At 44.8% G+C, this 16921-nt stretch overlaps 1 long non-coding RNA gene across 1 annotated transcript; it reads right to left on the minus strand.

Annotated features, from left to right (window-relative positions):
* Window positions 1–1379: 1379 nt before the first annotated feature.
* Window positions 1380–1901, minus strand: LOC115158985 (uncharacterized). Its single transcript, XR_003868795.1, has 3 exons — window positions 1816–1901; window positions 1590–1719; window positions 1380–1496 (listed from the first exon to the last, which is right to left on the minus strand). It is a non-coding gene; the product is annotated as an uncharacterized LOC115158985 (long non-coding RNA).
* Between the last annotated feature and the right edge of the window lie 15020 nt (window positions 1902–16921).

A 16921-nucleotide genomic window follows, 5' to 3' on the forward strand; every position in this document is an offset into this window, starting at 1 on the left:
TGTCAGTGATTTATTTAGAATTCAAGGCACACTTAACCAGCATGGTTACCACAGCATTCTGCAGCGATACACTATCACATCTGGTTTGCGCTTAGTGGGACTATCATTTGTTTTTCCATCATGAGAATAACCCAAAACAAAACACCAGGGATATTAGACCAACAAGCGTGACGGAGTGCTGCATCAGATGACCTGGCCTTCACAATCACCTGACCTCAACCCAATTGAGATGGTTTAGTATGTGTTGGACTGCAGAGTGAAGGAAAAGAAGCCAACATGTGCCCAGTATATGTGGGAACTCCTTCAAGACTGTTGTAAAATCATTCCAGGTGAAGCTGGTTGAGAGAATGCCAAGAGTGTGCAAAGCTGTCATCAAGGCAAAGAGTGGCTACATTGAAGAATCAAAAATATAAGATAGATTTTGATTTCTTTAACACTTTTTTGATTACTACATGATTCCATATGTGTTATTTCATAGTTTTGATGTCTTCTCTATTATTCTACAATGTAGAAATAAACAAAAACCCTTCAATGAATAGGTGTGTCCAAACTTTTGACTGGTACTGTAAATATATTTACATTTGTATTAACCCCCCCCCCCCCCCTTACAATTTACATACATGGCACTTTTGTATACAGCAATCACATAACAATAATACATTACTGAACATTAATCCCACCCCTCAACCACTCTCAGCCCATCCCACCTATCACAGTAGATCACCCTAGTTTGGTTTCCATATGAGGGGTACTTCAAGGGTACTCCGGGAAGAGCAAAATTCTGTTGGTAGTACAGTAACCAAAAAGGTTGGGAACCACTGGCCTACAGAGTAATATGAGAAGAATGCAATTGCAGGATTTATGTAGATATTCTAAATTAAGTGTTTTGATAACACCTTTCCAACAACCTTTACATAATACCGTAGAAGCAGTGTTCAGCTAATATAACAATGTGCACCTTTCACCTTTCATTGTCATTCCCAGCCGATACAGATATTGTGCCTAACGACATGTCTGGTGGTAATGGGGCTACCTTGGCAAACATGTCAGAGTGGTCATACCTTCCAGTGTAATGTCCCGTATATAACAGGAGTTCCCTGATCTTGGTGCAGAATACACTGTGTTTTTCCCGTCTCATATTGACTGATACCATCCAATTCAATAATTAAAAAAAGACAATACAAGTAAAAGCTGTGTTTAGTAAAATGTGAATGCCGAGTGCCAGGTCTCTCTCCATTTAGAGACATCAGTATCAAGCCTGTCTGTCAGTCTGGACTTCATCACATCATCTTACAAGTCTCCATACATGTTTCTATGAACACATTCGCATATAGTCATTGTTCTATTACCAATGGCAGTTAGGATAGGTAATATTTTACACACAAACAGGTACTATGTTGAAGTTTGAACAGGTCAGATAAAACCGTTCCTATTATGGTCTCCCCATCAAACGAACAAGGCTGGCATCTGGCAAAAGCATCTACAGTCCTCTCCATCTGTAGAATTAGACAGAGTTCATTAGTGACACATAATAAAAAGGGTGTCGCACATAATGGACATTTCTGCTGTACTGCATTATTAGTAATCACCTTCAGTCCCACATTGTGGATGTTTTGAGTGCCAGATCTCTCTCCATTCAGGGACGTCAGTATCAAGCCTGTCTGTTGGTCAGGACTCCATCATCTTTAAAGTCTCCAAATGCTGGCTCCATAGATGCATCTGATAACACATACATGGTTCTTGTTCTATTAGCAATGGCAGTTAGGATAGGTGATATCTGACAAACAAAGTTTGAACAGGTCAGGCTAAACCTACCTAATTCTGGTCTCCCCATCGACAACCGTTGGCGAGCAGGCAAGAGGAGAGACTAGAGGTAAGGTATTTGCCAGTGCCCCATTGGCAGACATGGCAGCGTAGACCAGCTCCTGACTCCTCTTCAAAGATACTGGTCGGTCACACACACAAACACACACACAGAGTACTGATTACATTATCAATGGTGGTTATGATTAGCATGGTGGAACCAACGTGATCGCTGCATTCGCCTTTTTAATTCTCTTCAGATAACATGATATGTGAAGTGAAATAGAATGGTAAATGCATCTACCAGGCAATGCTATGAAGGTGGATTGGGAAAAACTCTACTGTTTTGACCTTTGACCAGGTCAAATGTCACCAACCTGATTCAAGTGTTCTCCCTGTTCCATTTATAGGAATGCTCATAGTGAGGGCATGTCTGCGTGATGTTGAGGATCCCCTTGCTGGTCTTCTCTATGTTGCATGTTCAGCTGCAAACTATACATCTCTTGAACAACTACAGCAAGCAATCCTCATAAACAATGTACTTCCTCATCTTATGAGGTGGTGTTGACTGGGAGGGCCAGTTACAGGGTGATAAAATATAGACAGACACATTTAAGGTGCATTTTGTAATAAAGAAAGGACAAAGCTTTTTGATAAGGCTCTTCACAACCAAAATGACTCAACACCTTGTATCTGCTTGGCTGGGTAATTAACCTACTCGGTTCAAGATATTTCTAGGTAGTCACTAATTACCACGGACACAAAGTCAGAAGGCCTCCTATTTCTACAATTTCTCTTCTTAAAATGTGATTTAAACCTAACCCTAACTTCACTGATAACTTTCTGCCTAAAATTTCAACCAAAAAGCAATTTTCTGTTTTCATATGTTTTTACTGCATAGCCAATTTTGACTTTGTGGCTTTGGTAACTAGTGGAAACCCTAATTATATGCTATATAGATGCAGAATGTTGTGGCACCTTAATTGGGGAGGACGGGCTCGTGGTAATGGCTGGAGCGGAATCAGTGGAATGGTATCAAATACAAACACATGGTGTCCATGTGTTTGATGCGATTCCATTCGCACCATTCCAGACATTATTATGAGCTGACCTCCCCTCAGCAGCCTCCACTGATGTAGACTGACTGTAGCTCCAGATTAGATTGGATTCAGGCCTGTGATGGCGTTAAGGTTTGTTTCTCCTAGTTCACTGCATTAGTCAGACTCAGACATGAGTTAGCCACCACCATTATTTAGTTTGCCCTAGACAATACAGAATACACTTGTATGAGCTATAAACTAACTTGCAAATCTGACTTGTAGGCTAATGTTAGCTAGCTTGACTCACTTTACCAATTGATAGCTACCTACATAACCAGCAATAACGTTATCAAACACTGTTACCTAAGTTAAACCAGTATGTCTGGTTATACTCACCACCACTGATTGTTGCACAGCAAGGTTTGCGTTACTGGTGCAGACTTGGGGACCGATGAACTCCAACCACCTAGATATTCAGCATAATAGGGTCCTTCGGCAGGGCATGCAAACCATAGTTGGCTGTGCATCCTGCTGAAAGCATGCACGGTCGAACCGGAGCCAGAGGCATGGTCAATCTGTATAGGGCTTTTCAGTCTCAAACGGCTGTGATCGAACGGCTGTGTGGGGGGGTGAAACAACGGAGCTCAATTCAATGAAGGGAAGTGAAATGGGCAGAGGGGCAATTTACACATGGAGCTTGGTAAAAGGGGCACACATTTTCAAAAGGATGACTTGGTTTTTAGGGGCAGTCACTCATTGCATTTTGGCAATGATTGGCACTTCCATGCTTCTGTTGCACATTTTGTAAATTGCTTTTTTGTTGATATCCATTTTGAATGGAGCAGCACATTAAAATAATGGCTGTTTTGTCAGACAGATAATCCTGACAACCCATTAAAAAACACTAAGAGGAGTCATTTACATTTGTAAATGCTTCAGTCTATAAAATGTAAAATACATGAATATCAAATCAAATCAAAGTTTATTTGTCACGTGTGCCGAATACAACAGGTGTAGACCTTAAAGTGAAATGCTTACTTACAGGCTCTAACCAATAGTGCGAAAAAAAAGGTATGTGTGTGTGTGTGTGTGTGTGTGTGTGTGTGTGTGTGTGTGTGTGTGTGTGTGTGTGTGTGTGTGTAGGTAAGTAAAGAAATAAAACAACAGTAAAAAGACATTTGAAAATAAGAGTAGCAAGGCTATATACAGACACCGGTTAGTCAGGCTTATTGAGGTAGTATGTACATGTGGTATGGTTAAAGTGACTATGCATGGGTATGGTTAAAGTGACTATGCATATATGATGAACAGAGAATAGCAGTAGCGTAAAAAGAGGGGTTGGCGGGTGGTGGGACACAATGCAGAGAGCCCGGTTAGCCAATGTGTAGGAGCACTGGTTGGTCGGGCCAATTGAGGTAGTATGTACATGAATGTATAGTTAAAGTTATGCATATAAGATAAACAGAGAGTAGCAGGGGGAGGGGGGGGCAGGGGGAGGGCACACAATGCAAATAGTCCATTTGATTACCTGTTCAGGAGTCTTATGGCTTGGGGGTAAAAACTCTTGAGAAGCCTTTTTGTCCTAGACTTGGCACTTCGGTACCACTTGCCATGCGGTAGTAGAGAGAACAGTCTATGACTGGGGTGGCTGGGGTCTTTGACAATTTTCAGGGTCTTCCTCTGACACCGCCTGGTGTAGAGGTCCTGGATGGCAGGCAGCTTTGCCCCAGTGATGTACTGGGCCGTACGCACTACCCTCTGAAGTGCCTTGCGGTCGGAGGCCGAGCAATTACCGTACCAGGCAGTGATGAATGTAGTACATCATGCATTAGTATTACATGAATACAGTATGCATTAGTTTGATGTGTTGTTATTTTCCTTCCTAACAATATATTTTACCATATTGCTTAGTCTATCAATATAATACTTCTAGGTCTGACCATCAAGAAGCCCCACAACAGAAGATGGGGAGAGAAAAGTGGGGGGGAGAGAAGAGGGGGAGAGAGAAGAGGGGGGGAGAAGAGGGGGAGAGAGAAGAGGGGGGAGAAATAGAAAAAAGGAAGCATCTAGCAAGATGGATAGAAAATGGAGAGAGAGCTAGCTAAGCTAGGGAGCCATCTCCATCTCCACAGACCCTCTTTCTTCTTCTCTCCATCAGGGCCCTCTCTTCCTTCAGAAGGGGTAATGCAGCAGAAAAAGATAGTCGATTGAACACTCACAGGGTGTGAAGACATGAAAAGAAGAGGAGATGAGGAGGAGAGGCCCAATGCATTCCCATAATGACACAGCCCACTGCCTCCTCTCAATAGGATCAATGACCGCAGGGGAGCACGTCCTAAGGCTGGCCCCTAGGCACTGTATGGAGATGGAGGTAGAAGCTGCCCCTAGCCACAGATCTAGGATCAGATTACCCTATTCTCCTATTCTAACTATAATGGAAATGAATAAATAACAAATCTGACCCTGTATCAGGGATAATGGGCCATTTGTAGCTACACCTTCTTTGGATGAGACCGTTGCATTGTGGAGACAGGTGGAGGAGTGGGCCAGACATGTTGAGGTGGGTAAGCAGAGCCTTCAGTGCCTCTGTTCTCGCCATTGTTTTCCGACGGGTGGTGTCACTCTTACACAGTGCTAGTCCCTTGACCGACAAAGTAGTTAAGACAAAGTCATGCTATCTGACGTAAGGACATCAAATAATTGATTATGTTAGCTTAAAAAGGCACAATCTGTAACTTTCATCTCCAGTCAAAAGTTCTCCCCTGCGCTGAAAGGGTGGGTTTTGCCTAATTTAGCCTTGGCTTCCAGGGCCCACTCACATTGTTCTTGAGAGCCTGTGGAAGTTAATATTGGGTATAAGTGGAGTGCTGATTGCCAGCGGCTGCTGGCTAATTGGCTGTGAGTGGATGCAATTTTTCAAAAACAACCACCCCTTCCATCCCTTTTCAAAAGCGCAAATTATCCAGAGTAAGCTAATTTAGGGTGCAAAAAAGTATATTTGAAAATGTATTTTGTTTTTGTTTTATTTTTTATATAATTTGGTTGTAATGACTCTACCCCACCTGGGCACCATTGAAAATGATTGGTTTTCGGTTTCGAATCATGCCTATTCCAATTGTCTTATGAAACTGCTACTGAGATACGGTATTTCAATTTGAATCGGCAATCCCTCAAAACCAAAGACGAGCGGACTGCTTTGCTTTCATAAATGGTTTTGAAATTTGAATACGAATGAAACAACAACAAAAATGGTTAACTTAAATGTGTGTAGACTTCATGTATACAGGTAATTGATGTTGCAACAATAACAGCGTTTCCATCCACAATTTTTATGCGAGTACAGTCATGCCGTATAAAATCATGACAATGATGAAAACAGGAAGTGTCGGTACAATTTTAGAAATGTTGACCGACAATTTATTCATTTGACATGGTGGGATCTTTTCATGGTGGGATCTATGTCATCGTTGTGATTTTATGGACGTGTTCGGTGCGTCTTGTCTATACACTTTTGTAATATTTGTGAAATGCATATTGTTATGTTTGGTAGCACTTATTTATTTTTCCTTTGCCTCCAACCCCTTTCCATACGTGGAACGGATGTGGGTGGGGCTAGGTCTACATAGAGGTGCTGTTTTCAGAAAATTCACAAAAGCTCTGACGAAGGCCGTTAGGCCGATACGTAAGCTTATTAAATATCAGAAATACTATCAAGAACAGTGTGCGGTTTCCTTTTTTCCTTCATCCTGTTTCAACTGTTGCCATGCACCTGCAACAAGATTGCTCAGATGTGCGAGTGCCTTTTGAATCTTTTCGTGTCGGTAAAATGAACTATGTGATGAATTGCGGTGAAAATGATTTATTGCGCAATTGTTGATAGATACATTTGCAGTCACGCGATGATGCTATGTTCTGAGTCTATGTTGTGTGGTCCGCCCACTATGTCTTGAAAAAGCATGCACAGTTTAGGCTACAGGGTGGTGAAAGTGCACGGTGATGAGCTTGATGCTCCTTTCCAATAAATATCAAGGGTGTTAATTTGTATGCTAGTCACATGATGATCAGTGCTTAGCTGCCAATTAACAAATAAAAATGATCTTGCTCTTATCCATCCCATCATATTACCTAACCCATCCAGCAAAATGTCGTCTAGAGAGCATGCGTGAAAATGTTATGGAAACACCTTAAACTCATATTTATTTTTATTTAGTACATAACTTAAGCACTTGTGCACTATAGCATCACACACAGTCATTTATCCGCAACAAAGTCAATCTGATGGAAACAGACCTCTGGTAGGGAAATGCGCATATTTTGTTATGCAGATTTGAAATAATATTTGCATGACAATCTGTCGCAATTTGGATGGAAACCTAGCTAATGAGACAGCTTGTTCAGCTGCAGCCAGTGTTCATAGGTTATAGGTTGCATGTGCTGAGAAGTAGTTAAAAAACACTGACAACAGGGAAAAGTCTCAAACACACACACACACATCCCCCATGGGAGTCCATAGCACTCAACAGGTAGTTACCATTGCACCACGGGTACCCAGCTTTCCTACGTGCCTATGGGGATCCAGGCTGAATATTGATATTGTGCTTGGCCCTAGGCTTCTCTCTTTTTCTCCTTGGCATGCAAAGTAAGCAGTTGGGCCGTTGGGGGGGGAAAGGCAGCGGCTTTGAAATGATTCCCAGCTCTACTGCTCCACGATCTTCTGAGCCCCCCACTTTCCCTCGGTGCGCCTCCCATACTGGTCCCATCCCAACACTGTCTGCCCCTTTTGGGTTCTGTTAATTAGGGATAAGGTTGCATTGTTGAATCTCTCGCTTATTCTTGCCTTCATCCTGCCTATATTTGACAGAAAAGGGGCTGAGGATTGAGCAGCCATGACTCAGATCTTAAAAGATTTCTGAGGTAATTGATATCTTAAAGTTTAATCCAATAAGGCTAAGTAGAACCAAAAGGTCACTTGTGACCACAAAAACAAAGTTTGAGGCAGGCAGAGAACAAAACTATACTATTAGTAAGTAATCTTCTTATCATGGTCTTCAAATAAATCTAGATTAAAGAGAGTGATAAATGATTGGCGCTTGGGTGTGATCTGTTTGACTTTCAGCCAAAGTAAAGGAAAGTCAAAAAGAAGCCCTTATCTTTCAATCATTAGGATTATTGTTGTTTGATAAATCACAGTCTTTAAAAATGTGAATTTACTCAAAGGACAGAGAAACCAATCAGAGCAGACAGTTAAGGGATATGCTACTTTAAATGATCAGTTATGACCCTAACTTTCATCAATTGACAACCCATGATTATTTTTGTCTCATAAATTCTCCAGGAACATTTACCTCAAGAAAAACACATTCCCAAAAATGCAAAACTAATCAAACGCTAGGTCTAATGGGGACCTTTCTTGTTTTTCGAGCCATAAACGTATACAGTAGGGTCTGGGAGACAAGGTCGGGGACCTGGGGCAAGATGGAGGGATGATTGGTGGCAGGAATAAACCCCAAGCACAAGGGCCAGGCACCTGTCAGTCAAAGAGCAAACAAAAACCAAGAACAGGAAGAGGAGGGGGAAGAAGAGGAAGAGGAGGAAGAGGAAGAGGGAAGAGGAGGAAGAAGGAGATAAGGAGGTCCAAGCCGAAGAGAAAACACACATTCCACTGTCTGTTTAATAGGATGTCTTCCCTGACTCTGCCTGGGGATCGTATAGTCACTCAGTGTGAGCCAATCCGTTATTCACTTGCACAACCTGCTTCAGTCATATTTGGAGGGCACCTACGGAGGCAGATAATTCGCCAGCGGCATGCAGAGTTTTATATTAAAAATCACAGAGGAATACCTTCAGATGACATGATTTGTGAACTGGGATTTCCATAAACTCAAATAATCAGGATAATATATAATTTTTACTGTGTGTCTGTGTGTGTGTGTCTGTGTTTTGCATGCATGCGTGTTTAAATGTACACCAGGCGCAAATATGATTTCTGACATTGCATATTGATGATTGCACTCGTCAGTAAACCATTTTATGTACGTACAGTTTTGAGATGAGGTGATTTGAAGTGAACAGAAAAAGAAGGACCTAGTAGGGATTTTATAGCCTTGTATGTGGTGGATTTTGTGGAAGTGAATATCCCAAACCCCCTAGTTCCCAATCTACTACCACACCACAGGAGCTGCCTGTGTAATTCCAGACAGATTGAATCAGTGTTGGACTAAAACATGGGGTTCATTGCACAGCATAAGTCACATTCATCATCTATAAATTGGCCTGTGTTTTGGATGGCGGTAATCATCCTACAGGCCAGCATGGTAGGCTTTTACTTCAAGGTGAAATGCAAACTGCATGAAGTGGTACTACTAACAACTATAACTACAACTATGTTTATGGTACTTCACCGGTCCATTGAAATGACCTCCAATACTTCCAATACTTTCCAAAGTGACATAATTATCCAATATAAATGATATGACTTGGTCATGGTTTTGCACACATGGGGGGAAAAATACTTTTATCTTGTTCCTTTTTGTTCCTTTTTTTTTTGCGAAAGACCAAAAATAGTCGTTGCAGGGACGAGGTTGATAAAGAACCCAATATAGTGGGAGAACTTCTCTATTCGACACACCCAGAGGAAAACTTAACACCTCCCACTCTATATGATCACATATCTACCTTCATGTTTTTTTCTCATTGTTTTATTTCTCCGTGGCTATTTAATCCCCTCTCTCCCTCCCTTTGTAATTCAGCGGTATTACAACACCCACGGGATAGGCCTCCGTATGCAGTAATATAAACACTTTTGCAGCTGGAAGAAAAAAAAATTAAAAAGAGAAAAAAAAGCAGGATCAAAAAATAACATCTAGAGAGAAACCATCCAAAAAAAAGGAGCCAGTAACCAAAGCCAAGGTGGAACAGTTAAAAACACGGAACGGTTGGGTCCCCTGTGGTGCAGGCTGCAGTAAAAACAGACTGGGGTCTCTCTTCTCTCTCCCTGCTCGCTAGCCACCGTCTAATGGAGTCCGCAGGCTGGCAAGGACACTCTGTGGCGGGCGACGAGCCCTAGCTGGTCTCACGGTGGTCTCGGTTCGCTGCCACGAGACATCTCACGTGGGACCGGAGCCCGGCATTCATTTCATCGCCTCGCCCCGCTCCACTTTCCTGAGCCTCGCCAGTAACTCAATAATTGAAAACTAAAAGACTGTCTCCTGAGATATTACAAAAGTACCGGGTTCATTTCTAAAATACAAATGTGCTTTAGTATGATTGCATGTGACATGTTCCCTGAGAGTTATACTGTAGGAGCTTTCCCCCTTCTTGCAGCTGGTGCTCTCTTGACGAGGTTATAATGGACAGTTAATTAATTGAAGTGCTTTTTAACCAAGTTTCCATCCAACCTTTTTATGCAAGTAAAGTACACGCCGGATAAAACATTTCAAGACATGCTTGATGGGAACAACACATTTGTTGGTAAACTTTCCAAAACAAAACACGCTAGACAAGGTGGGACATTATATATGATGCGAGAAATGTCGGTGGAAACGTTGAAATATTGATATAATAACCATCATATTGAAGTAAACTTGGAAACACTGTGACGATTGTCGTAAGGAGAAGACCAAGGTGCAGCGTGGTAAGTGTTCATATTTCTATTTTATTTAACTCAGAACACTAAATCAAAATAATAAACAACAAAAAACAAACGTTACGTTCTGCAGGCTTACTGAGCTGTACAAAAACAAGATCCCACACTGAAGGAGGGAAAAAGGGCTGCCTAAGTATGATTCCCAATCAGAGACAACGATAGACAGCTGCCTCTGATTGGAAACCATACTAGGCCAATCAAAGGAAAAAAACAACATAGAAATATAACACATAGAATGCCCACCCCACACCCTGACCTAACAAAATAGAGAAATAAAACGTCTCTCTCAGGTCAGGGCGTGACAGTACCCCCCCCCCCCCCCCCCCAAAGGTGCGGACTCCCGGCCGCAAACCTGAACCTATAGGGGAGGGTCCGGGTGGGCATCTACCCATGGTGGCGGCTCCGGTTCGGGGCATAGCCCCCCTCCACCCACTGATCCCTCCGCTCTTGTGCCACCGGACCGTGGATCGTCGTTGTCGGAACCGGACCGTAGATCATCGCCGGAGGCTCTGGGCTGCGAGCCGCCGCTGGAGGTTCCGGACCGCGGGCCGTCTCAGGAGGTTTCGGACCGCGGGCCGTCTCAGGAGGTTCCGGACCGTGGAACGCCGCTGCAGGATCCATGCCATGGATCATCACTGCAGGCTCCGCGCCATGGATCACCACTGGAGGCTTTGTGCCATGGATCATCACTGGAGGCTCTGGGCCATGGATTATCACTGCAGGCTCCGCGCCATGGATCACCACTGGAGGCTTTGTGCCATGGATAATCCATGGCCCGGAGCCTCCAGTGATGATCACTGGAGGCTTCGTGCCATGGATCACTTCGTGCCATGATCATGCCATGGATCACTTCGTGCCATGATCATGATCACTTCGTGCCATGATCATCACTTCGTGCCATGGATCATCCTTCGTGCCATGGATCATCCCTACAGGCTCCGTGGCCATGGATCATCACTGGAGGCTTCATGCCATGGATCATCACTGGAGGCTTCTTACCTGGAGCCGGAACAGGTCTCACCGGACTGGGGAACGTTGCTGGAGGCTCTAGACTGGGAACTGTCGCCGGAGGCTCTAGACTAGGAACTGTCGCCGAAAGCTCTGGACTGAGAACTGTCGCCGGAAGCTCTGGACTGGGAACTGTCGCCGGAAGCTCTGGACTGGGAACTGTCGCCGGAAGCTCTGGACTGGGAACTGTCGCCGGAAGCTCTGGACTGGGAACTGTCGCCGGAGGCCTGATGCGTGGGGCTGGCACAGGTGGCGATAGAGTGGTAACACGCACCTCAGGGCGAGTACGGAGAGCAGGAACAGGACACACCAGACTGGAGAGACTCACTGGAGGCCGGATGCGTGGAGCAGGTACAGGTGGCGCCAGACTGGTAACACGCACCTCAGGGCGAGTACGGGGAGCTGACTCAGGTGGCACCAAACTGATAACATGTTCCTTTGGGAAAAATCTGTGCATCCTCCACCAACTCAACAACTCTCCCATATCTCTTTTTTCCTGGATTGGCTCTGGTTCCCTCCTCGGCTGCGCTGACTGCTCCATGTGCCCCCCCCCAAAAAAACATTATTGGGGTTTCTGTGGCCGCCCTTCCCGACTTCGTAACTGTCCCTCCTTCGCTGCTTCCGCCTGCTTCCCTGGCAGGCTCTTGTCTCCTGCCACTATTCCTTCCAAAGTCCAGGATATACTCCTCCTAATCTCCTCAAAGGTCCACTGGTCCATACCATGCTGCTTGGTCGTATTGCGGTGGGATCTTCTGTGACGTTCATCGTAAGGAGAAGACCAAGGTGCAGCGTGGAAAGTATTCATATTTCTATTTAATTTAACTCAGAACACTAAATCAAAATAATAAACAACAAAAAACGAACGTCACGTTCTTCAGGCTTACTGAGCTTTACAAAAACAAGATCCCACACTGAAGGAGGGAAAAAGGGCTACCTAAGTATGATTCCCAATCAGAGACAACGATAGACAGCTGCCTCTGATTGGAAACCATACTAAGCCAATCAAAGGAAAAAAACAACATAGAAATATAACACATCGTCACAGGCGTCGTAAGGATTGGACCAAGGTGCAGTGGGTAAAGTGCTCATCTTCTTAATTTATTAGAAATAACACTTAAACAAAAGAAACAAACGACAAAACAGTCCCATAAGGTGCACAGACTATACAGGAAATAACCACCCACAAAACACGAGTGAAACAAACCTCAACTAAATATGGCCTCCAATTAGAGACAACGACAATCAGCTTTCTCTAATTGGAGGTCCTACCAAAAACCCAACATAGAAATAGAAAACTAGATTTAAACATAGAACCTAAACCAAAAACACCAAAACACACAAAACAAACACCCCCTGCCACGCCCTGACCAAACTACAATGACAAATAACCCCTTTTACTGGTCAGGACGTGACAGTACCCCCCCCCCCCAAAGGTGCAGACCCCGAATGCACCTCAAAAACGAAAACCCCACAAAAACAACCCCAAACTTAAAGGGAGGGAAGGGAGGGTGGCCACCGTCAATGACGGTCCCTGTGCTACACCCCCCCCTTCCCAATCCTCCCCCTACGGAGGTGGCTCTGGTTCTGGGCGTACCTCCCGTTCAGAAGACTCTGGGCTGCGCGGCATCGCTGGAGGCCCCGGGCTGAGAGGCGTCACTGGAGGCCACGGGCTGGGGAGCGTCGCTGGAGGCTCCGGGCTGGGGAGCGTCGCTGGAGGCTCCGGGCTGGGGAGCGTCGCTGGAGGCTCCGGGCTGGGGAGCGTCGCAGGAGGTTCCGGGCTGGGGAGTGTCGCTGGAGGCTCAGGGCTGAGGAGCGTCGCTGGAGGCTCCAGGCTGGGGAGCGTCGCTGGAGGCTCAGGGCTGAGGAGCGTCGCTGGAGGCTCAGGGCTGAGGAGCGTCGCTGGAAGCTCAGGGCTGAGGAGCGTCGCTGGAGGCTCAGGGCTGAGGAGCGTCGCTGGAAGCTCCGGGCTGAGGATCGTCGCTGGAAGCTCCGGACTGAGGAGCGTCGCTGGAGGCTTCCTGCGTGGAGCTGGGACCGGTCTCCCTGGACTGGGGAGACTTACAGGAGATTGGGTGCGCAGAGCGGGCATGGGGCACACTGGGCCGTGGAGGCGCACCGGCAGTCTGGAACTCAGGGCTGGCACACCCCGTCCTGGCTGAGTGGTCACTGTAGCCCGGCACGGGCGGAGCGCTGGCACAGGGCGAACTGGGCTGTGCTGAAGAGTGAGGGCTGCCGTACGTAGAGCAGGCGCAGGGTAAGCTGGACCGAGGAGACCCACTGGTGGCCAGATGCGCTGCGCCGGCGCACTTCTCCCTGGTTGCCGGCCAACTCTCACCCGGCAACGATGCGGAGCCCTTACTGGCCGAACCGGACTGTGCGTGCATATGGGTGACACCGTGTGCATTTCTGAGTAGCTCGGTGCTCTCCTCGTCACCCGCTCCCCACGGTAAGCACAGGGAGTTGGCTCAGGACTCCACCCTGACTCTGCCCAGCTCCCCGTGTGCCCCCCCCCCCCCCCCCCCCCCCCCCCCCCCAAATGTATTTTGGAGCTGCCTCTCACACTTGCCTTTGGGCCTATACAGCGCCTCATAATAGCGCCGCTCTGCATTTGCTGCCTCCAGTTCCTCGCTCGGTCGCCAGTACTCCCCAGCCTGCCTCCAGGGTCCCTTTCCGTCTAAGATCTCCTCCCATGTCCACGACTCCAAATATTTCTCCTGCTGCTCCTTCTTCCGCTGCTTGGTCCTTGTCTGGTGGGTGGTTCTGTCACAGGCGTCGTAAGGATTGGACAAAGGCGCTGCGGGTAAAGTGCTCATCTTCTTAATTTATTAGAAATAACACTTAAACAAAAGAAACAAACGACAAAACAGTCCCATAAGGTGCACAGACTATACAGGAAATAACCACTCACAAAACACAAGTGAAACAAACCTCAACTAAATATGGCCTCCAATTAGAGACAACGACAACCAGCTGTCTCTAATTGGAGGTCCTACCAAAAACCCAACATAGAAATCGAAAACTAGATTTAAACATAGAAATAGAAAACATAGAACCTAAACCAAAAACACCAAAACACACAAAACTAACACCCCCTGCCACGCCCTAACCAAACTACAATGACAAATAACCCCTTTTACTGGTCAGGACATGACACATAGAATGCCCACCCCACACCCTGACCTAACAAAACAGAGAAATAAAACGTCTCTCTCAGGTCAGGGCATGACATACACGCAATGATATTATGTGGTCATCCCACTACGACTAGGGAAAGCATGCAATTTATCAGGCTAGAGATGAAATAAGTTATGATGAACTTCACAGGATGGTTAAAACCTCTCTTGGGCAGGTGGGATGCTAGCGGACACACACTATTCAACAGAAAAATCTGAGCGCCAAATTCAAAACAACAAAATGTCATAATTCAAAGTTCTCAAACATACGACTATTTTACACCATTTTTAAAGGTACACTTCTCCTTAATGTAACCATATTGTCCGATTTCAAAAAGGCTTTAGGGCGAAAGCATAAAGTTAGATTATGGTAGGACAGGTACAACACAAGAAAAACCACACAGCCATTTTCCAAGCAGGAGAGGGGTCACAAATACCAGAAATTCAGCTAATATTAAGCACTAACCTTTGACGATCTTCTTCAGATGACACTCCTAGGACTCAATGTTAGACATTACATGTATGTTTTGTTCGATAAAGTTCATATTTATATCCAAAAACAGCATTTTACATTTGCGTGTGATGTTCAGAAAATATTTTGCCTCCAATTCTGCCGGTGGATCAGCACAACAATTTACAAAAATACTCATCATAAACGTTGATAAAATATTAAACTGTTATTCAAAGAATTTTAGATAACCATCTCCTTTATGCAACCACTGTGACAGATTTAAAAAAAGCTTCACGGGGAAAGCACACTGCAATAATCTGAGTACGACGCTCAGAAACATACACTAGGCAATACAGATACCCGCCATTTTGGAGTCATCTAAAATCATAAATAGCATTATAAATATTCACTTACCTTTGGAATCCAGGAATCCCAGGTCCACAATAAATGTTTTTTTTTCTTCGATAAAGTCCATAATTTATGTCCAAAGACCTCCTTTTTGTTTGCGCGTTCAGTAAGCTACTCCAAATGTAGGAAGCACGGCCAAAATTTCACGACGAAAAGTTAAAAAAAAGTTATATTTACGTTCGTTGAAACATGTCAAACGTTGTATAGCATCAATCTTTAGGGCCTTTTTAACAAAAAACGTAAATAATATTCCAACCGGACGATTCCAATGTCTTGAAAAACGTTTTGGAACACAGCTACCTCTCACGTGAATGCGCGCCAATGAACTCATGTCATTTTCTGAGTCCCCAACTTCCCGGCCTTCTTGTTCGCTCTCTGTTCACTGCAAAAGCCTGAAACTAGGTTCTAAAGACTGTTGACATCTAGTGGAAGCCTTAGGAAGTGCAAAAGGAACCCTAAGTCACTATATGTTGGATAGGCAATGACTTGAAAAGACTACAAGCACCAGATTTCCCACTTCCGGGTTAGATTTTTCTCAGGTTTTTGCCTGCCATATGAGTTCTGTTATACTCGCAGACATCATTCAAACAGTTTTAGAAACTTCAGAGTGTTTTCTATCCAAATATACTAATAATATGCATATTGTAGTTCCTTGGCCCGAGTAGTAGGCCGTTTAATTTGGGTACATTTTTCATCCGGCCGTGAAAATACTGCCCCCTACCCAAGAGAAGTTAAACTGCACGCTGATGCTCCTTTCCAATAAACATGTAGGTAGCCTATACCCGCAATTTATCTGCGAGCTGTTGGCTAGAGCGCACGTGCCAAGACCAGAGATTCGCTATATAAAGCAACATTTCTCCTTACAAAACCATAATTAGAGTTGAAAATGCGTTGGAAACCCATTTAACTGCACAAGTTATTTTGTATGTTCACTACATTATCATGCACAGTTCTCTGCAACAAGTCAATTTGATGGAAACATCTCTGGTGGGAAAATGTGCATATTATCTTCATGGGGATTTTACAATATTCGCATGAAAATTTGTCGACATTTGGATGGAAATTAGCCTCAGATGGTACTAATTGAAACAATTGGGTCAAATGGGGTCAAAGTTATCTGTGAGGGTGGTGACCACGTGTACGGAGTCCAGCTTTTCGAGACACACACGTCGCAGCATCGTGCACAAACACACATGTGCTGTCGCAGGCATGGACAGGAAGCGATAGCAAGGAAGAACCTTAATCCTTAGAGAAGCCAACACGTTTTCCTTCTGCAAAGGCCTGTGAAATCATAGACGAATATTAAAGTCAGGAAATCTGGTCGGCTTTCATTTGAAAATATGTGAGCGCATGTTGTTGCAGAGATAATAAAACCACCAGTGTATGCGAAACT

Source organism: Salmo trutta, chromosome 22 (genome assembly GCF_901001165.1).
Source record: "Salmo trutta chromosome 22, fSalTru1.1, whole genome shotgun sequence".
NCBI lineage: Eukaryota > Metazoa > Chordata > Actinopteri > Salmoniformes > Salmonidae > Salmo > Salmo trutta.